The sequence below is a fragment of the Pinus tabuliformis genome, chromosome J, assembly GCF_031772625.1.
Source record: "Pinus tabuliformis cultivar Carrire ecotype Pingquan chromosome J, CPIR1, whole genome shotgun sequence".
Taxonomy (NCBI): Eukaryota; Viridiplantae; Streptophyta; class Pinopsida; order Pinales; family Pinaceae; genus Pinus; species Pinus tabuliformis.
In genome coordinates, this window is record NC_142295.1 from 1,587,650,841 (window position 1) to 1,587,673,488 (window position 22,648).

Here is a 22,648-nt window from a genome sequence, read left to right on the forward strand (position 1 = left end):
CAGTTAGTATGGCTCCATCAACTATTATACTATCCTCCTTGGCAAGTCTTATACCTCTGCTCTTCATGTCAAACTCCAAGAAAGAGAGAAAGTCCTTAAAAAGTTAATTAACTCTGGTTACGTAGTTTCTCTTAACCTTAACTGCGTGTACGCACCCCAAGTTCACAATACCTGCGTACTTGTACGCTCTGTCTGTAAAGGGGTGGGTGCGTACTCCTGTAAAGGTCAAAAGGCGCGATTTTTACTTCAAAAAAGTTACTTGTGGTCGATTCTAGAGCATTCTAGAAGTTGGTTTGATGTGTATTGAGTGCCTCCAGATGGTTCATGCATCCCAAAGAAAGAGGAACTTATCCCATCAAGAGGGGAGCTATCCCATTGAAAGAGGGGCTTATCCCATTGATGGTGGACCTGATTAAATTCCTCCAAAGCATTATAAATACAGGCATTGGGCCAGAGGGAGGGGAGGTTGAAAGCTGAACATTCCTAAGGGTAGATGCTGCTGAAATTAGGACTCCCTTATAGAGCTTGAGAGGAGAGATTCCCATCCTTTCTTAGCTTCATTTGGAAGTGGGTGAGCTGATCAAAGTAAAGGAGAACTCTTGCTGGACCCTGGGAGGGACCTGCACAACACCAAGGCACTGGTTCTAATGGTTTTTTTTGTTTCCACTTAATACAATTAAGTTCATTTTTCTCAACAAGTTGTTATATAATTTGTTTCATATACACCTTGGTCTTTATGATGAATATGTTTTATTTTATGAGTTATTCAGATGCTATGTAATTGTTTGCTTGTTAGTGAATGCAGGTTTCGAAGAGAAGGAGGAGCTCATCTGGATCGGAGAGGCTGGACTGCTACAAAGCGTTGGACTAAAGGTATGTTATAAACACCTGATTGCTTGTATTCTAAATGCATATTTAGGGAAAGATAGTGCTTAATTGTCTTGTTTGTCACTAGAAAGCCTTAGCTTCTAGGGAGGTCGGTTTTTTCCGCAAAATTGACTCTTTCTGCATGACAAAATGGCGACTCCGCTGGGGAAACCATGGATTTGATTGATTTCTCTTTTGATTGATACTTTGATTTGAGAAAAGTCGATTTCTTTCTGGTTTTTGACTGATTGACTGTGAATTTGGGTGGAATATCTTAGGGTTAAGTTAGATTTTACTTTTCTTGGTTTTGCTAGAAGTACGCAGCCTCTGCGTTAAGCACAGTGCGTACTTGTACGCACTGCAGCTTTGTTCACAGAGCGTACACGCACCTGTGCAAACAGGCTGCCTGCGTACCCTGTCAAAAGTTGAGAAAATTTCAATTTTTCCTTTTTTGCTTCTTAGATTTTGTTTATAATTTGTTTTTTGCTGCCCAGATCCACTAGTTACCTGTCAGAAGTCTTCATCTAAGCTTGTTTCATTAGTATCAAGGGTTTTAGTGAAATTCATAGAAGTTCTAGCCCTAGGGTTTGATTTTTGCATTGGTCCTGTAGTGACTTTGGCTTTAGAAGTTGTAAAACCTTGGATCTCCCTGGTCTTTTCAGTCTTCTTAGGAGTCAGACCTTTCATAAAATCTACCTTTGTGAGAAACCTACCTTTGTGTTGTCTCTTTGCAGAATTTCAAGAAAGCTTGTTGGTTAAGCTGTGAATTTCATTCTTAAGAAAAAGAACAAAAGATTTTGATTTTTGTTTTTGACTGGTTTATGATTTTGCATGAACTAGTCCTTGGTTGAATTTTAACTGAGTAAAACATCCTGGAATTATACTTCGTAGGCTTTTGCCTCATTAGATTTGCTTTTAGGTAAATTTCTCTTAGATTTGCTTTTAGGTGAACTTGATTTGATTGTCATAGATTTTTTAACTTGATTTTTGTTAAGTAGTTTTACATGCTTTGTTAATATAGGAAAAAATACAAAAAATCTCTTTTGAAGAAAAGTTTGTTTTAGTAGCATTTGAAGTCTTTGAAAAGAGAAAGGAATTTTCGTGAAATAATTAGTGGTCATGTGTTGTATGCTTTGGAAAAGATAAAGAGATTGTTTCTTTGATTTTCGTTGCCAAGAAAGTTGTCTTTATATCAATTTTGCATTCTCCAACTCTCTTAGCTAGGGAATTCATTGAAAAAAGAAAAATAGTATAAATCATCCTAGGTGCATCTTTTTAGTGGATTTGAGTCGAGTCTACACACCATAAGTTTCATCTCCACTACCTTTTGTCCTAAATAAAATCCATAAAAAATTAATGCTTAAAGTAAAATTAACTTAGTAACTTTTTATTTACTAGGGCTCTAAAACACCAATATAGATCAGGCTAGTGTCTTGGAGTAGGAGAGTAATTAACTCTCCAAGACATCAAAACCAAACAAGTAGCTCATCTTGTGGTAGGATAAATCCAGCTGTTACATTTATGCTCTGGGAAAGCTCCTCTTAAAGGAGAAGCACGAGATCGTGTCCGAACCAGTGAGGGGATCAATCCTCCTTCATTGGGAACGACGCCAGATACGCACGTACTACAAACGGTAAACCTCGGATTATTGTCGAGGAGCCTGGGGTCACTTGTCGGTAAACCTTGGATTATTGTTAAGGAGCCGGCAAGGGGATTGAGCTTGATACTCTGCCCTTGTGTGCTATCGGATCGTAGACTGTTCCCCCAGGTGTATTTGTTGTTGTTGGTGACCTTAGTGACCATTATCTTTAGGGTTCTACCCAAGGTGACGGTGGAGGGAAGATCCCACTGTACCTGGAGCAGATGTCGGCTAGACTCACTTGGATTTTCCGGGGGCTTCACTTCACTCGAGACGGTTAAAGTGGAGGAACTTGTGCCGGTCTATTCATTAAGCAGGTTGCCGGGGTAACTGTTCCACCCGCCACTTCTGTACTGAATTCGGCGATTTGGGGTTCATCACCAACTAGTGTTTTCGGTCCAGAAGGCTACTGTTTGTGTATGGTTTGACGCCCTAGATTCTTTAGGCATGTGATTCGAATTTGTTTGGTTCTTTAGAGACTTTAGGCAGTTTTCTTTGAGATTTTACTTTGTTTGCGTGTGCAATAGTTAAAAGTTTTTAACTGTGGCTGAATTACCGAGACAATCCCGTAGACTTCGGGGCCAGTCACCTGAGATTGTAACTGTGGCCGATTTGTTGAGGAAGTCCCGTAGACTTCGGGGCCAACCTCCTGAAGACGTCCCGAGTCATTACGAAGGTTTGAAAGTCCTTGTAACTCCTAGTGGCAGTAAAGTAGGTTCACTCGAAGAAGGAGAGTCTTCGTTGGTAGTTCATCCTGATTACCAAAGTCTAGAAACAGGTTATAATCCGGAAGCTATTGCAGTTTCCGAGCTTGCTGGTAGTTTTTCATCTACTAGTGATATAGGCGAAGAACCTGAGATATCTGAACTTGTTACTCCAACTTCTAGTGCTCTTGATTCACCTAGGGTAGAAAGAGTCATCACCGAAAATCTTCCTTCTAGTTTGATAGCTATTGAAGAACTTGCTCCAGAAGAAGAAATAGGCGTCCCTATCCCTGAAGATCAACCTACTATTGATCTAAGGGAGCGTGAATCCATTTTTTACAGTCCAACTAGAAGTACTACTTGGTATCTTTCGTTAACTAATTATTTGGACAACTCAGGGTCAAGTTTTTCTCCACCTCGTACTCCTTATCCACCTGGAGGTATTTATACTCCTGTAAATATGTCTGGTCAGTCTTCCATGTTTACTCAATCACCTGAATCTTTTTTGTACGGCGGTCCTTCTGTTCCCTCTGGGTATCAGTCACTTTCTGGTACTTTTGCGGGAGCATCTCCTCAACCCATTGAACATGGGTTATTAACTGGAAACAATGGTAATAAACCGTTGGGCGTAGGAGACATTTACATGATGTCAGGTTCAATTCCCAGTTCTCAACCTCAAGGTGGCCAGTTACCGCCTGGGGGGCAGCCTCAATTAACGCCTGGGGGGCAACCTCAAGATACACAAATTGCGTCTGGGGGGCAACCTCAAGGACAGTATGTACCCGTGGTGCAATACATTCCTCAAGGTCAACCCCAGCCTCAATATGTACCCCAAGGTCAACCTCAGTATCAATTTATACCTCAAGGTCAACCCCAGTATCAGTACTTACCTCAAGGGTATCTACCCCAAGGTCAGTACTCGAGTCAAGGTTATCAACCACCCCAAGGTCAATCTTATGTTCAAGGTACGGGAAATGTACCTTTCAATTATCAATCCTACCCTCAATCCGGTTATGGATCTCAATATCCTCAACCTGTCATGGGTCAATACCCCGGAATGAACATAGTGTGGGATCCATCGCAAGTTCAACAGGTATTGCAGCCAAGTGTACAGTTGTCATCTCAAGTTGGACAACCCTTAGTTTCTGGTTCACCCCAGCAACCAGTCCAGTCTAATGTTAAAACTTCTGTACCTTCGGTAGTTTCTCAGTCTGGGCCTATTGCCCCTAGTACTCCATCTCAAATGACTGCTGCAACTACCGCAACATCTGTTCAGTCTACCACACTTACTTCTGGAGTATCGATAGCTCCGGTTTCTACTGTCTCTGTAACTACTCCTCAGACATCTTTACCATTGTCTGGATCCACGATTCAAACTATGGTTCAGATGCCGGTAGGACAACCTGGTTTAAGTACGGTTGTCACTAGTCAACCACAATTCACTTATCAACCGTACCAGGGACAGTACCAATACGGGCCTGCTGTCCAGCAGCCAGTTTACCAGTATCAACCGTATCCTGGGTACACTTATCAACAACCACAACAACCCCAGTACGGTCCGGTTAATCCTGGTTTTCCGGGAGGATACAATATCCCGAATGCGATTCCTATCCCAAGTTATCCCGGATATCCTCCTCCTGGGACTGGTCTTGTGACCCAGAGCTTTAGGGATCCTAATCGGCAGTTATCGTTTATCGCAACTTTGGATTTACCAGACTTGTCGCGCCTAATGAACGATCCAATAAATTATCTTCCGTTTTGGCCGCCAATGCCAAATAAGTTGCCCAGTGACATACCCAAGTTCGAAGGTAAGTCTGGAGAGGACCCGTCGAGTCATGTGATGACTTACCACCTCTGGTGTGCCTCTAATTCCATCTCGGATGATTCGATCCGCTTACGTCTTTTCCAGCGTACTCTCATTGGTCTCGCGGCCAAGTGGTACATTGAGTTACCACGGGCCTCTTTTTATAATTTTAGCCAGTTAGCTACCTCGTTCTTAACTCATTTTCAGTTGCCGGTCAGATATGATAATGGCATGGAGTTATTAACTTCATTAAAACAATCGACGTCCACTTATATTTCCGATCATATTCATGAATAGAGACGTCGAAGGCGATTAGTGAAAGTTTTTATCCCGGACCAAATCTTAGCTGAATGGTTTGTTAAATCATTATTACCGAAGATTAATGAAGATGTAGCTAAGGCCGGAGTAGTTACTGAGGAGCAAGTGATTGCTCAAGCGCAGTACCTTGACTTAGTTTATACTCAGTCAGGTACGTTACACGAAAAGATCCCAGATCTTCCTAAGTCAAATCAAATCGCTGCTGCTCCTTCGGGGTCTCATGCCGCTGATGGCATGATTGGTACAGTGAATACTAAAAGCAAGAAGAAATCCTCAAAGAATTCTTCTCTTATTATAACCTTACCAGACTCCCTGACAGGAGAATCTTCTGCTGAAGTTTCCGCTGATATTCACGCTGTAGAGTCATCTACGGCTAAATCAAAATCCGGTGGGAAAAAGAAAGGTAACAAGAAGAATAAAGCAGACAAAACTCCAAAGGAGAAAACTGAAAAGTCGGAAACCAATGACGAAAAGCGCAAACCTTGATATCCTTGTCTTATTTGTGAAGAGGATCATTTTACAAGAGATTGCCCTCATCGGGCCGAGGTTGTGAAAATCGTCAAGGGTTCCCCAACTCCTGCTGTTTTGAAAGATCCATTTCCAAAGCAGGAGAGTAAGATGATAGGTTCTTCCTCGAGTGCCAGTGAAGAACCCATATTGATGATGTCTCATGTAAGGATTGCGACTCGATCGCAAGATTATGGTAGTAAAAGTCCTGTTGATGGCAAAGAAGCAGAATCTTCTCATTCTAATCCATCAACCTCAGCTCCCGGTTCTGATCCACTACAGATCGAGAAACCTAACCTGGACTTAGTAATCAAACCGCCCACCAAGGGTGTACTTCGAAGGTTTGCTTTCAATCCACATGCGAGAGCGGCCCAGAATTACAACATTGTTGAGGATTTAGCTGTTTCACCCTCAGCAATGTCGGCTTTGGAAGTGCTGCAATCATGCCCAGCACAACCCAAATTACTTTTGTCGGTTATAGGAGCTGTTGATGTTCAGGACCCGAACCTAATAATCTTTAATCTAGAAAATAGTACACCGTGTTTACCTCATCAAATGGCTTTCCAGATCCTAGTGATAGTAAAAAACAAACCTATTCATCGGACTGTAATTGATGAGGGAGCTTCCATGTGTATTATGTCGATACAGTGCTGGAGATCGCTTGGTTCTCCTTCACTAAATCAATCCCCAACAATTCTTAAGGCCTTTGATGGCCGTGGGTTCCATCCATTTGGCATTCTACAGGATTTGCCTATAGGGGTTGAAGGAAAAACCGTTAGTCTAGATGTGGAGGTGGTTGATGCCCCTCTAGACTACAACCTTCTCTTCGGTCGAAGTTGGTCTTACGCTATGACAGCGGTCGTTTCATCGGTCTTCAGAGTAATAAAGTTTCCACATAATGGCAAGACCATAGACCAGTTGGCTTACTTTTCATCCGACCCAGCCTCTTCAGAGAGTATCCAGCATGTCGGTAAAACGACTATCCATTATAAGGATGTTGGAGTAGGATTAGTTAAAGATGCCGGTTTACTGGGAACTTTTCCTTTTCCTCCAATCAATGCCTTGTCTTCATTTGCATCTATTCATATGATTACTTCAGACACCATTGTTTATGACGATCCTTGGATCATTCCTTCTGAATCTGAGATAGACTCATTTGGTGATGCTATGCCTTTGAGTCCATATGAAATTGCCTATGCAGCCGTGCAGTCTTTTACCGACCCGAGTTCAACCAAAATCGACCAAATGAATGTGGTCTGTGAGGAATCACTTTTCACGTCAACCTCGGAGTTAATAGCGTTTCCCGAAGTTGTGTCATCTGACGAACAACTTTGTGAAGTCCTGTGTGTAGACGATTTACCATGGGAAGATCTCCATCATAGATCTTTGTTTTTACCTGAGGATGATCGTTTTGAAAATGATTTCTCATCAATCTTTACAGCTGAATATGTCAAAGAAGCTCAGAGTCCAATGAAACATCTTGATTCAAAGCTGAATTTGGGAAACATTTCTCGCACTATTCCCATTGACATTTTAGTCAAGCCCGGAATTGTTGAGCACATTCATATAGGTGCCTCGTGTTCAGATGACGAAATTCAGACATACAAGGCCCTATTTCAAGAATTCTGTGACGTGTTTGCCTGGTCCTATGAGGAAATTCCAGGAATTGATCCTGCAATTGTTGTCCATGAGATCAAGACTTACCCGAACGCTAAACCCGTCCGGCAACGTTTGCGTCAGATTCACCCACGAAAAGAGGCTGCAATTAAAGCAGAAGTTGAGAAGCTGTTGCAAGCAGGTTTCATTTATCCGATCCCGTTAACGGATTGGGTATCGAATATTGTTCCGGTTAACAAAAAACAGGGAACAATAAGAATATGCATCGACTATAGGGATATCAATCGAGCTTGTCCCAAGGACAACTACCCAACACCCTATATCGATCAAATAATTGACGATTGTGCCGGCAGTGAAATATTTTCCTTTATGGACAGTTTTTCCGGTTACAATCAAATCAATATTCTACCTGCCGACCAACCAAAAACGGCTTTCATTTGTCCATGGGGGACATTTGCTTATTGCAAATTACCTTTTGGGCTTAAGAACGCCGGAGCCACTTTTCAAAGGGCGATGTCTTATGCGTTTCATGACATCAAACACATTGTGCAACCGTATCTCGATGATTTGCCCGCTCACTCCTTACATCGAGCTGATCACCTTGTCCATTTACGAGCAATTTTCATGAGGTGTAGGCATTATCGTATTCGGTTGAACCCACACAAATGTGTCTTCTGTATAGAAGTGGGACGATTGCTGGGATTTGTAGTTTCAAAAGTTGGCATTCGCGTCGATCCCTCGAAGGTAGAAGCTATCATCAAATTGCCTCCTCCTTCGAGTCTTCGCCAACTCCAAAGTTTGCAGGGGAAAGAAAACTTTTTACGACGATTCATTCCTAACTACGCCGAGATTACAAAGGGTTTTACCCAGTTGTTGAAACAGAATGCTCAATTCTCTTGGGATGAGATAGTTCAGAAATATTTTGATGCACTCAAGCACGTGTTGACCCATGCACCGTTGCTGCATCCTCCCAACTACAACCAGGATTACTTTTTGTACCTTGCCGCTGCTCATTCCACCATTGGAATGGTCTTAGTTCAGGAAGACGAATTCAGAATGGAACATGTGATATATTACCTTAGTCGGACTTTAAACCCAACTGAGCTCAAATATTCACATGTGGAGAAATTGGCATTGGCAACCGTTCAAGCTGTCCAACGTTTTCGTCACTACATTTTACTCCGTAAAACTACAGTCATTTTGGATTGCAACCCTATGATCTACATTTTGACTAAAAAATTGCTAGGGGGCAAGTACTCTAAATGGATCGTTATCCTCCAAGAGTTCGACTTGGATTTTGAGAAATCTAAGTCTAAGAAATCCTTAGTTTTTGCAGAGTTAATGTGTGACTTCCCGCGTGCTGACACAGAAACTGTGGCAGAGGAACCCATTGCGGACGAATCTTTGTTTATCATCAGCACTTTAGATCCATGGTATGGGGATATAATCGTCTATCTCCAGACCCAATCCTTTCGGCCTGAAGTTTCAAAGTCGGAACGTCGGAAAATTCGATTCCAGTCCCAACAGTACAAAATTATTGGAGATACTCCTTATCGCCGTGGGGCAGACTTGGTTTTTCATCGTTGCTTAACTCACGAGGAAGCTGAAAGGGTTCTGAATGACTGTCACTCTGGAGCGTGTGGTGGTCATATGTCTGGGTATGCCACAACCCAAAAGATATTGCGCGCTGGCTACTTCTGGCCGTCCTTGTTTAAAGACTGTATTATTGCTGTCCGGAAATGCCACAACTGTCAAGTGTTTGATCGCAAGATGCGCGCCCCACCTGCTCCTCTCCACCCTATAATTGCCGTTGGTCCTTTTGCCAAATGGGGTATCGATTTTATTACATGTAACCCTCACTCGGCCGGGGGGCATGCGTATATCATCCTTGCGGTTGATTATTTTACTAAGTGGGCCGAGGCGATGCCTACATTCGAGGCAGACGGCAAGACAGCTGCAATTTTCATATTCAATCACATTATTGCTAGGTTTGGTGTCCCACAAGTGATAATCACTGACCATGGGCGCCATTTTCGAAACGTTATGATGACAGAACTTACAGGCCAGCTTGGTTTGCGTCACGATAGCTCAACTCCTTATTATCCACAAGCGAATGGTCTGGTTGAGTCCATCAACAAAGTTTTAGTTATCATGATCCAACGAATCATTGGTATTCATCGGTCGAATTGGCACAATATGTTATTTTCCACGCTTTGGGCGTACCGAACCTCAGTGAAAACATCAACAGTGTTCACTCCTTTCCAACTAGTTTATGGTTTGGAAGCTGTGCTGCCCATTGAATGCGAAATATCGTCACTTCAAATGGCCATCAAATTACTTCCAGCTACTTCCGAAGAGGAGAAGTGTTTATTATACTTAGCTCAATTAGATGAGACTCGATGTGATGCTGCATTGGCGATCGAGACTCACACAAAACGTATGAAAGCTCAGTATGATCGAAATGTGACCCCTCAAAATTTTTTGGAAGGAGACCTAGTGCTATTATATGATCAAGCTAACGATAAATTAGGTGCTGGAAAATTCGTGCCTATGTGGCATGGGCCCTACATTGTCAAGCGAAAGCTAGCAAAAGGGGCCTATGAGCTGGTAGACTTTGACGGGGACTCTTTGGGTAAACCCAGAAATGGACTTTACCTAAAGAGGTATTATGATTAAATGATGGGTATGGAGATTTTAGTTAGGTTAGGTTTTTCTTTCTAGCTGGTGTGTTTGTTAGTTTAGACAGTATGCTTAGCTTAGAAAGTGTGTTTTTCGTCGTTATTCTGCTTATCTTGGTTTTACACTTGATGTTTGCAGATGTCGATGCCTCTCCAAACATACATCGGATTTGCTGATGGTGCTTGTCGTAGTACACGGAATATCTCTTCCGCAGCTTGGGTTATATATTCGCCCTCTTACGAGTTAGTTTCTATGCATGGGGTAAGCCTCGGTCAAACAACAAACATTGCAGAATACAGTGCAGTGATTGAGTTATTGTCTGAATCTATTTCATTTGGGATTCGGAGTTTGATAGTGAGGTTAGATTCTGAACTCGTTGTATTACAGCTTAATAGAGTATATGCCATTAGAAATCCAGTGTTATTAAGGTTATTTTTTAGAGTGCGTCTCTTGGAACGTGAATTTGATTACATTGAATATCAGCAGATTCCAAGGTATTTAAATACATTAGCAGATGCAATTGCTTCTCGAGTGTTAGACAGACATTTGCGATAATCATACATGTAAATTTAAAAACATTTCATCACACATGTTTAACAAGATAAGCCGGTAATAATGATATATATAGATAGGAGTGTGTCAAAAAAAAATACATCGTCTTCGATCATAGGTTGAAAAACACCTTATGATCGGCAAAAATGATAAGTACAAAAAACCAAAATGTCACATGTGTCTACAAAAACGACCATCCAATCACTGGTGATGCTCTCTATACGACACCACTGCACGCGCCACCCTACACAAGAACCTCCTAAAAGGTCCTGGGACTGCAACTGCATAGGCTGAAGCCTGATAGGAATATCATCTATAGTAGTCTCTGGTATGTCTACCGTAAGACGCTCTAGGTCTTGTTCCAACTCAGCTAGGGTCTCTGTGGCCTCGTCCCGTGGGGCCGGTGCCACTGCAACTGGTAGTCTCCTCTCGAAAGGCCGGAGATTGGCTGGACGGCATGGTCCTACATCTGCATTTTGAAAATTATTACTGTCAGTTTTGAGATGATATAAAAAACAAAAAAATAGATAATTTAAAAACTTGTGAAAAATGAAGTACCTGTGTCATCCCATTGTTCTCCCGGTGGAAGAACCATGTCCGGATCTCCATGAAAATCAACTCTAGCATAAGGAAAATCCTGTATAGAGAAGATCTGGTCCTCCAACCAGTGAAAATACTCCAGAGTAAATCGGACAACCTCCGTGCCCTTGTCAGGATGACGGGCCATTACCGCAACCCATCGCATCAACTTAGGCTCTCGGGGAGGCCCAACCTCAACAGTGAGCTGCTATGGGATCAACATCGGAACCCTCTATAGGGAAAAACTCACAACTAAAGGCCCATAACCAAAAGTCTTCAGCTGTCCTTTTTTGGTCCTAGTCAGTTGGCCCTTTAAGTTGGCCAACACAGCATCACACCAGTTGAAAATGGTGCCCCGATAGCAATCAATCGCCATCCACATCTAGGATCCAGTCGCAATATGTAAAGCGACAGCCCCGCAAAGTCTGGTAACCGTGAAAGCAATCACCATAAGTTTGTTAGGATATTCCGACACATAGGATATAGTTAAGTTCAACTTGGTCTAGTGTAGAGTTAGGTATAGAGTTAGGTAAAGTGTGTTTCTTTACCATTGTACATTTTGTAACTTACAATCCGACGGTCACGATATGTAGTGATCCGACGGTTCACTCTCTCCTCGGTATTACAGACACTTGATCCATGGCTTGACACCCGATTGGTCCATGAGTTCTATTTAAAGCGCATGGAGGGTCATTGTTCGGGTAATCCGTGCATGAGAGAAGCTTATGTAAATTTTCATTCTTTGATTAATAAATTGCCTGTAGTAGCCACGTTGGCGCAGGCCGTGGACTGTTTCCCTCTTTGAGGGTTTTAACCACGTCAAAAATACTGGTGTATTGATCTGTGATCTGGTTGTGAGCGGTGTCCTTTTGGTGTTCTTTCTGAGGAACTTACCCTGTAAATTCCTACATGGTATCAGAGCTTGGACCCAGGTTCGATTCCCCCAAGTTGCGTTTGAGGGGGGGTGTTGGAAGAATCACCGCACCTCTATAGAATCCGTAATTTCCACCCTAGGGATCCTAGTTACTAGCTTGTAATGTTTACCAACACCTGCGGGTTTTGGTGTAACGGCAAACCTCCACATGGTATCAGAGCCAGTAACTAAGTGGCCATCTCGATTACAAAAGTTACAATGTCTATCAGTCTTCTTCCATCTGTTTTTATTGGTCTTATCATTTTGCTGAAATGATCTTTCATTTTGAGGCTGAGTTGGTTTAGGACCATTCTTTTGAGGATATGACTTCTTAGGATTATTTGAATGTGGTTGCTGCTGGGCGGCTAACGCTTTCGTGGAAGAGTTTCCAAGATTAAGAAGACCAAGGTGTAAGAGTTTTTCTTGTTCTCTTATTAAAGAATCACAAAAAGAGTCAAAGGAAGGGGCCTTGTAGTCTTTTCCTTGACAAATGAAAGCTTCCCTTGTAGAATGGAAGGTGGAAACAAATACAGAGTAGGCTGGTCCCAACTTAGTAAGGATGGAATAAATAAGGTTACTATCTTCTTTCTTAACATTAACACCTTCCAAAAGATATCTAAGGGTCTTGAATTTGGACAAGAAATCTTCAATGCAAGAAAAATTATTAGGATCCAATGTAAGCAACTCATTTTCAAGTTGATGGGCTCTAATTTCATTTTTAATCCCAAAAACTTTAGTGATTTTTTCCAATGCTTCATGAGGAGTCTCAAGTTCTGCAATATGGAATCTAAGATCAGGAGAAATAGGACATCCCTATCAAACCACGTGCTTGATCTTGTCTATTTTCCTATTTTGTAGCCTTGTCTTCATCTTTTGGTTTCTTCTCTTGGTCTGTGGCTATTCTGTAGAGACCTTTACTTCTAAGTAAATCTTCCATGTAGGCTATCCATTGGAAGTAGTTAGTGCTGTCAAGAATGACTTGGCATGGACTTTCCATTTTTTTTAAAAAAACTGAAGCTGAAGATGCTGAAAGTAAGTGTTCCAATGGATAGATCTCGAAAAATTAGGCTGTTTTAAAAAAAACGGCTCCGAAAAAGGCTTCCGGATGAAGAAGTTATGGCTTTTTGAAAAAAAATTGTTGAAGTTGCCGGCAAAGTGCGTGAATGTGCGGGAATGAAAAAATCCGCCCCCACAAAATGGAGACTTGAACCCAAGACCTCTACTCTCTTAAAATAGCTTTGAACCAATTGATCTATACAAAAAATTTGAGAGAGAGAGAGAGAGAGAGAGGGGGGGGGGCCTTGGTTTGCGTGCTTGCCTTGAGAAAGCTCTTTTTCCCTACAAAACACAAAACACAAAACCCAACACGAATACGCAAAGAAAAACGAACCTTGCGGCTCGAAGTTAGCTTTAGCCAAAAAACTAGATATTTTTTAAAAAAATCTCAAAGTTAGCTTTAGCCGAAAAACTAAATATTTTTCTCAATGTTTCTGATTTTCCGAGATCACACTAAGGTGCAGGGAAAAGAGCATACACATGAGAAAAATCCTTCATTTCTGTTTCTGATTTGCCCAGATCGCACAGAGTCGCAGGGCAAAGAGCATACGCAGAGATGAAAGGTATAGATCCGGTAAAAAAAAGGGCTAAATAAACCGAAACTGAAATAAGCAGAGAGAAAATAACAGTAAAATGATAAGACCAATAAAAACAGATGGAAGAAGACTGATAGACATTGTAACTTTTGTAATCGAGATGGCCACTTAGAATCTAAATGCTTTAAGAAGATGGAAGCCTTGGAAGCCGCAATGAAGAAACATAACATCCATGTGGAGCATACTTCAACTTCAACTTCCGGAATGGCACTTTCTGCATGTCATTGTCAATCATCTCAGTCTGGTTATGCATTAAATGTATCTTCTTCCTCTCCTTCTCATGAGTGGCTCATTGATTATGGAGCCTCTTATCACATGGCCAAAAACCAAGCCATGTTTTCTTCTTTAAATTATTGTAACACCAAAAATATATATGTTGGTGATGATAGATCTCTTAATGTTGTCGGGACTAGAACTGTTCATCTAGACAATGGTCAGTTTAATGATGTATTATGTGTTCCAACCTTATCCTGCAACCTTCTATCTGTATATCAGATAACTCATTCAGGTGAAGGTAAAATTGTTGAATTTTCACCTCATGATGTTGTAATCAAGGATCTAAGAGATCCTAAACAGATTCTAGCTACTGGTATTGCTGATGATTCCACAAGGTTGTATAAGTTTCACAACTTTGGGTCATCAAATCTTCCCTCAGTATTTGTTGCTCATAATGATGAAGTGAGCAAACTTTGGCATGAGCGATTTGGTCACTTAAACTATCGCTCCCTTCAGCATCTATGTAAAGAAAATATGGTGACAGGTCTTCCTATGGTATCTTGCAGAGATGGTGTTTGTTCCGGATGTGTACTCGAAAAACATCATCGGGACAGTTTTGACAAACGTGCCTCTTGGCACGCCTCAGCCCCTTTACAGCTTGTGCACAGTGATTTATGTGGTCCACTTCCTGTTGCTTCATTCTCTGGCTGCAAGTATTTCTTAACTTTCATTGATGATTTCTCCAGACGCACTTGGGTATACTTCTTAAAACTCAAGAGCGAAGTATTTAACACTTTTTTGGCCTTCAAAGCCTTTGTTGAAAAACAATCTGGACATCAAATTCTTAAGCTAAGAACTGATAATGGTGGAGAATATGTTAAAAACACATTCATCAACTTTTGCACCGAAAATGGAATTCAAATGCAACATACTGTTCCATACACTCCACAACAAAATGGTGTAGCTGAAAGAAAAAATCGCACCTTAAAGGAAATGGCTAATTGTATGCTGCAATCTAAAGGACTCAGTCTTAGTTTTTGGGCCGAAGCAATTAATTGTGCAAATTATATAATCAATCGCACTCCTACTAAGGTTCTAGAGAATATCACTCCAGAAGAAGCTTGGAGTTCCATTAAACCAGATGTAAGTCACTTTCGTGTTTTTGGAAGTGAAGCATGGGCCCATATTCCAGATGAAAAGCATAAAGCTTTAGAACCTAAGAGTGAGAAATGTACTTTTGTTGGATATTCTGAAGATGTAAAAGGTTATAGACTTATTCCATTTAAGTCCAAAAATGTTATCATTAGAAGAGATGTAAAATTTGATGAAAATAAATCGGCCTGCGAGCCTAGTCCGGCGGATGTGCCACCTCTTCCTATCTCTTCTACTTTTGAAAACATCTCTTCTTCAGATGATGAAAGTAAGGATGATAATCCTCCCCCACCTTCTCAGGATCCTCAACTTCCAAGATGGGTCCGTGCTACTCGGGATGCAGCAGGTGATCTTGCCGGTGATCCTACAGATCAGCGACGTACACATTCTCAGTTTGAAAGAGCCTCTTCTTTACTGGCTCAAGCTCCAGTAAATCATGATCCTGACACTTTTGCAGAAGCTTCAGGCCATCCACATTGGGAAGCAGCTATGAATGAAGAATATCATTCATTGTTGGCAAATGATACATGGGATCTTGTTCCTCTACCAAAGGGACGCAAACTTGTTAGATGTAAATGGGTTTACAGAACCAAGTATGGACCAGATGGGAAAGTTGATAAACATAAAGCTCGTCTTGTTGCTAAGGGCTTTTCACAGGTTGAAGGCATTGACTACACTGAAACCTTCTCCCCTGTTGCCAAAATGAACTCTATCCGCCTTGTTCTTTCCCTTGCTGCCTCTTTAAAATGGGAAGTCCATCAGATGGATGTTAAATCTGCCTTCTTGCATGGGGACTTGCAGGAAGAAATCTATATGGAACAACCCATTGGCTTCATACAAACAGACTCCAGCCTTGTTTGTCGACTTAAGAAATCCCTTTATGGTCTCAAGCAAGCTCCTCGGGCTTGGTATGCCAAAATGGATAGCTTTCTTTTAGAATCTGGCTTTTCTAGGTGTTATTCTGACAATACTGTCTACACCAAGAAAGTGGGCAACTCTCTTATCATCCTTGTTCTTTATGTTGATGATCTTATTCTTACTGGTAGTGATCCCAACCTTATAAACCATGTGAAGTCCAGCCTTAAAAAGAAATTTGAAATGACAGACTTAGGACACTTACACTATTTTCTCGGTCTTCAAGTCTTGCAATCCAAGGAGGGTATTTTCCTTTCCCAGTCCAAGTATGCTTGTGATATTCTTCGTCATTTTCACATGGAAGACTGTAAGCCAGCCCCTTCTCCCTTTCAGTATGGAGTCAAACTTTCAGTCTCTTGTACTTCTCCTGAAGTTGATGCTACCTTATACCGTCAACTTGTAGGAAAACTCTTGTATTTAACCCATACTCGTCCTGACCTTTCCTTTGCTGTTGGCCTTGTTGCTCGTTTTATGCAAAACCCCCATGAAAGTCATTGGAAAGCAGCTAAAAGAATACTTCGTTATGTTCGAGGTACAGTACAGTTTGGGATTCATTACAGTGCCAAAGCAGCTCCTCTATTAGTTGGTTTCACTAATTCTGATTGGGCTGGTGACCCTGATGATCGGAAGTCTACTGCCGGTTATGTCTTCACTCTTGGCTCAGGACCTATTACATGGGCTTGTAAGAAACAGGCTGCCATTTCTCTTTCGTCAGCAGAAGCAGAGTATCGTGGTGCCGTGGAAGCTAGTAAGGAAGCCTTGTGGCTTCGTCAGATCCTATCAGAGTTTGGCTTTGAGCAGCAGCATCCAACCACACTTTGGTGTGATAATCAAAGTGCCATTCAGCTATGCAAAGATCCAGTCCAGCATCAGCGCAACAAACACATTGAACTACACATGCACTTCATCAGAAAGCTCATTCATGACCATGTTCTTGAAGTGCAATATTGTTCAACAGATGATCAGGTTGCAGACATCTTCACAAAGGCTCTCACAGAGGCGAAGTTCACTAAACTTCGATATATGCTTGGAGTTCAGGAAGTTGTCACTAAGGGGGGATAGGCTCTAGTGCCTCCTTCCTTCTCCTATTGTGTCATATTTGTAAATCCTTCAATCCTATCCCAAGTTGTTCTTAAGGGGGGATGTTAGGATATTTCGACACATAGGATATAGTTAAGTTCAACTTGGTCTAGTGTAGAGTTAGGTATAGAGTTAGGTAAAGTGTGTTTCTTTACCGTTGTACATTTTGTAACTTACAATCCGACGGTCACGATATGTAGTGATCCGACGGTTCACTCTCTCCTCGGTATTACCGACACTTGATCCGTGGCTCGACACCCGATTGGTCCATGAGTTCTATTTAAAGCGCATGGAGGGTCATTGTTCGGGTAATCCGTGCATGAGAGAAGCTTATGTAAATTTTCATTCTTTGATTAATAAATTGCCTGTAGTAGCCACGTTGGCGCAGGCCGTGGACTGTTTCCCTCTTTGAGGGTTTTAACCACGTCAAAAATACTGGTGTATTGATCTGTGATCTGGTTGTGAGCGCATTCCTTTTGGTGTTCTTTCTGAGGAACTTACCCTGTAAATTCCTACAAAGTTCAGGTCGGGATATAGTTTTGATCTCTATCCCCTTCTCCTGAGACTGAGTGTTACACCACTCTTGTCGGAGACTAGTGATGGACTGGCCACCCGGCCTAGTCCTGAACAGAGTCAATTGTTCACCTCTCTTGGGCAAACCAGTGAGGAAATAAATATCTGAGGGCTCTATCTCGAGCTGGTGCCCTCCAATGTAAAAGCACTGGTCCTGGACATTCCATCTCTCTACCAGCCACTCTAGAAAGCGCACCTGGGCCCTCATGCCAGGTATGGCCTAGTATTTGTAAAGGCCACATGCCTTCAAAGCATCAATGGAAGGTTGATGATTAATGACAGCCAAATCGACATCCTCGTGCTCTCTCTCGCGCCAATCAAGCATGGTGGGCAATCTACAAACCAAAAAACATCTGTTAGAATCAATGAAATAAAAAAACTTTGGTCCATTTTGAAGAAATTGGGGTTTAAAAATTCGTTTTGCGGGGTACGCACCCCGCCTTTAGGAACAGGGCGTGCGTACGCGGGTTTCCTTAAGGCAAGGTGCGTACGCCCGGCATTTTCCCAACTGAGAAAATGTCGGGGTACACGGGTCACCAATGGAGCACCTGCGTACCCCGAAAAGCGGACCTTGGAACCCCAAAGCCTCCAAAAAATGAAACTAGGGCCTAAAAACAAATTCTAAACGGATGAAAATGCAGGGGAGGATGTTGTAGAATACCTGATGAGACAGCGTTCGATTTCGACGGTTGGATTCTCCGCAATGTCCACAGGAAGTTTCTTGCCAAAAGACCTTTTCTCTCCTCAACAGTAAAATGGTAAAAATGAATTGGTAAAAGCCCTTTTTATAGGTTTTTTGGGTAAATAAATGGTAAATTTGTTTATTTTTCACCATGAAAAGGTATTTTTCAAAGTATTTTTATCTATCTTAAATAGGTATGAGTAATGTGTTGGCTTTTGTGCAGGATAAAAGGGTTTTCAGGGAAAATTGTCATTTTTCACAAACAAAAACATCAGAGTCATTTTTAAGCCCTTTTCTGACTCCTAAAACATGAAAATATTGCCGAGCGTTTCTTTTACACTCGTTAAAACGAAATTAAAAGACGGTCCCCTTATAGCCCTTTTCTGACCGTAAAAACAGGAAAAGATTGCCGGATTTTTGTCGTTTCAAATTCGATACTGGAAATAAAACGACGTGTCCTTGATCGCTTTTTACTTTTCAGGTCAAAGACACTAACTATGAAAGTACTCCTTGGTCGTAAAAGATCAAGCGGTTCTCTCAAGTATTATTTTATACTTTTTCCGGCTTGGGAGACACAAATTTACGAAAAAGTTCAACCCTGGAGTCTTCTTAAGTTTTTTCAGACTCTCTAAAATTGAAAAAACGCCAAGTTTCTCCTATACTGGACTCGTTAAAATTTCACAGTAAAGGACCTGTTCGATTACAAACAGGAACGGACCACTCCTTCTTAGGGTTTGAATCTAAACTAAGTTGGACTCATCCGAAGGATGAGCTTATAATCAAGCACATGTTATCCTCCTCAAGCTTGTAAAAAATAAAGAGGTACTTGCCAGAAATGGTGGGGGAAAAGAGAGAAAAATGAGCCTATTTGTTATCCTTTGTCTCAGAAGAAACCTTATCACCACTCTTGAACACGACACTTTTCATTCACCTGGGTTGGGAAATCCTTTGCCTAACAATTGATCAAACCACATTGAAAATTTTCAGCCGGTTCCGGGTATTAACTATTGGGTCAATTGTCACCAAGCCATCTGTCGTGTCGTTATGTGTTCAAGAGGTCACTGCAAAAAAACCATTCATCTGCAAAATACCTGTCATCCATCTCGACCATCCCTGAGTCAGTCCTTACAGCTACATTTCTTCAACTTGATCTATGATTTCGTGTTGTGGGCTTGCCTGCAACGGGTCGCTTTCTATCGACATCAGCACATTATCTAGAAAGATGACCTAGAAATCGTCAGTACCTTGAAACCGGCATGCATCAATGGCAGGTTTCTCGCCTTTGAAGACGGTTTACATCATTGAATTTCGATCGAAGGATTCCGTGAAATGTTCGACATCAACTCATTCATTCACATCTCATGGATTGTACTGGGTACTTTGAGAACCATTGACATCACTGGTGGTCTCTCTCACACTTGTTAACAGTTTACATCATCGACTAGTAATCAAGTGGTTTCTACCATGTTCGACATCAACTCATTTATTCGCATGGATAGAATCGTACCTTTTCGGGAAGTAGAAATGAAGACCCTGGATCTAGTTTCCACCATCCAGGCTGCGAGGAGTTTTGTATTCATTGTACAGTAGACTAATCATAAACAGATGGCTGCATCCATACTGTGTCTACAAGAGTCTATGATTATGATGTATTGCGAAATCATTCCTATATCAGAGCAGTAGTTAGTTTGTTAGTTAAAATTTTCAATCTGAGTATGGGAATGCCTACCTCAGTGATGATATGATCTTACATATCTATTTTGTGTTGAATATTTGCAGGTTCCGACTGGGCTCTCCACAAGATAATCCTTGAAATGATAAAGTAATTCACCCTTCCTAGATGATATGAAACCCTAATCTACTACAGGCTTCGCACTTTAGGGGGCAATCTGTTACACTAAAATTTGTCACCGTGATTATTTGCAGTTAGTATGGCTCCATCAACTGTTATACTATCCTCCTTGGCAAGTCTTATACCTCTGCTCTTCATGTCAAACTCCAAGAAAGAGAGAAAGTCCTTAAAAAGTCAATTAACTCTGGTTACGCAGTTTCTCTTAACCTTACCTGCGTGTACGCACCCCAAGTTCACAATACCTGCGTACTTGTATGCTCTGTCTGTAAAGGGGTGGGTGCGTACTCCTGTAAAGGTCAAAAGGCGCAAGTTTTACTTCAAAAAAGTTACTTGTGGTCGATTCTAGAGCATTCTAGAAGTTGGTTTGATGTGTATTGAGCACCTCCAGATGGTTCATGCATCCCAAAGAAAGAGGAACTTATCCCATCAAGAGGGGAGCTATCCCATTGAAAGAGGGGCTTATCCCATTGATGGTGGACCTGATTAACTTCCTCCAAAGCATTATAAATACAGGCATTGGGCCAGAGGGAGGGGAGGTTGAAAGCTGAACATTCCTAAGGGTAGATGCTGCTGAAATTAGGACTCCCTTATAGAGCTTGAGAGGAGAGATTCCCATCCTTTCTTAGCTTCATTTGGAAGTGGGTGAGCTGATCAAAGTAAAGGAGAACTCTTGCTGGACCCTGGGAGGGACCTGCACAACACCAAGGCACTGGTTCTAATGGTTTCTTTTGTTTCCACTTAATACAATTAAGTTCATTTTTCTCAACAAGTTGTTATATAATTTGTTTCATATACTCCTTGGTCTTTATGATGAATATGTTTTATTTTATGAGTTATTCAGGTGCTATGTAATCGTTTGCTTGTTAGTGAATGCAGGTTTCGAAGAGAAGGAGGAGCTCATCTGGATTGGAGAGGCTAGACTGCTACAAAGTGTTGGACTAAAGGTATGTTATAAACACCTGATTGCTTGTATTCTAAATGCATATTTAGGGAAAGATAGTGCTTAATTGTCTTGTTTGTCACTAGAAAGCCTTAGCTTCTAGGGAGGTCGGTTTTGTCCACAAAATTGACTCTTTCCGCATGACACAGGCTCTACTACATTTTACTTCTGGTATTTACTGGGATATATTCTTGTTCACTTTCATTATCAGAGTTAGGCAAGATAAAGTCGCACATTCCATGACATTCAACTATTTCATCTTCTTCTGTTTCCACCAATGATAAAACTGTGTCTTCATCTTCATCGTCATCTAGATCTGATTTTGCATTGGATATAACATTAGGTTGTTTAGGTTCAGTTGATTGATTTCTTCTAAAATTTATAAATGGTTTTTTAGAAGTTTCAGCTACCTGCTTTTTTATTTCCACCATTTCATTGGACATAGTTTTCAGAACCTTGTGTAAACCTTCCATGTCATATGGGTATTTAACTGCTTTCTTTTTTGAATCATCTTTGAAAGTAACCTTTCTGGATTTTCTTTCTTCAAGAGTGTTTTTCTTTTCCAAAGCAATGATACGTTTTCAAACAGCGATTTCTTCTTTCATATTTTCTGCTAATGTGGGTTTGGTAGCCCTATCAATGAAGATGGCTATGTTTGAAGGCAAGGCAGAGATATACCATTCACTTCGAACTTCTTCACTAGGCTTGGATGTTGTAGGAATTTTATTCAGAAGTTTATTAAATTGGGAGTTGAAGTCTTTGATGGGTTCCTTTGATTCAAATTTCAAATTGGAGAGACCATTAATCAAAGTTGTTGTGGATCTATCGTCTCAAAACTTGGTTAAAAATTTCTCCTGAAAAGCATCCCAGCTATTGATAGATCCTGGTGGTAATGAAAAATACCACAATCCAGCTACTCCTTGTAAAGTGTATGGAAATAGTCTAGCTACAACGTCTTCTTCTGTTACCCCATTCAAGTTTATTGACAACATGAAATTGTTTATATGTTCTTCGGATAATATGCCAATGTCAGGATTAAACCTTCGTAACCATTTTTCAGGATGAGCTGGTAATTGACTCAAGGGTGCAGGCATTGCGACAGCTCTTGGATTGCTCCATGGCCTTGGTTGAGGTTGTTCCATTTTTGTGCTAACGGTAGAAGAAGGTGAAGACACAGTTGAAAGTGTTTGGGGAGAGGATGTCAGAGTACCTATACCCTTTTGGACTATGATCTTGAGTAGGGGAATGGATGGATGACTTTGCAATGGTTTAGATGGAATGGATGACGATGAGGAAAGAGTCTCATTTTCAGACTCTAAAGGTTCCTTCCTAGCTCCTTTTTGACTTGGCATAGGAAATTTAGTTGGTGGGATACCAAGCTTTTCACTCTGCAATCTTGTAAGAGGT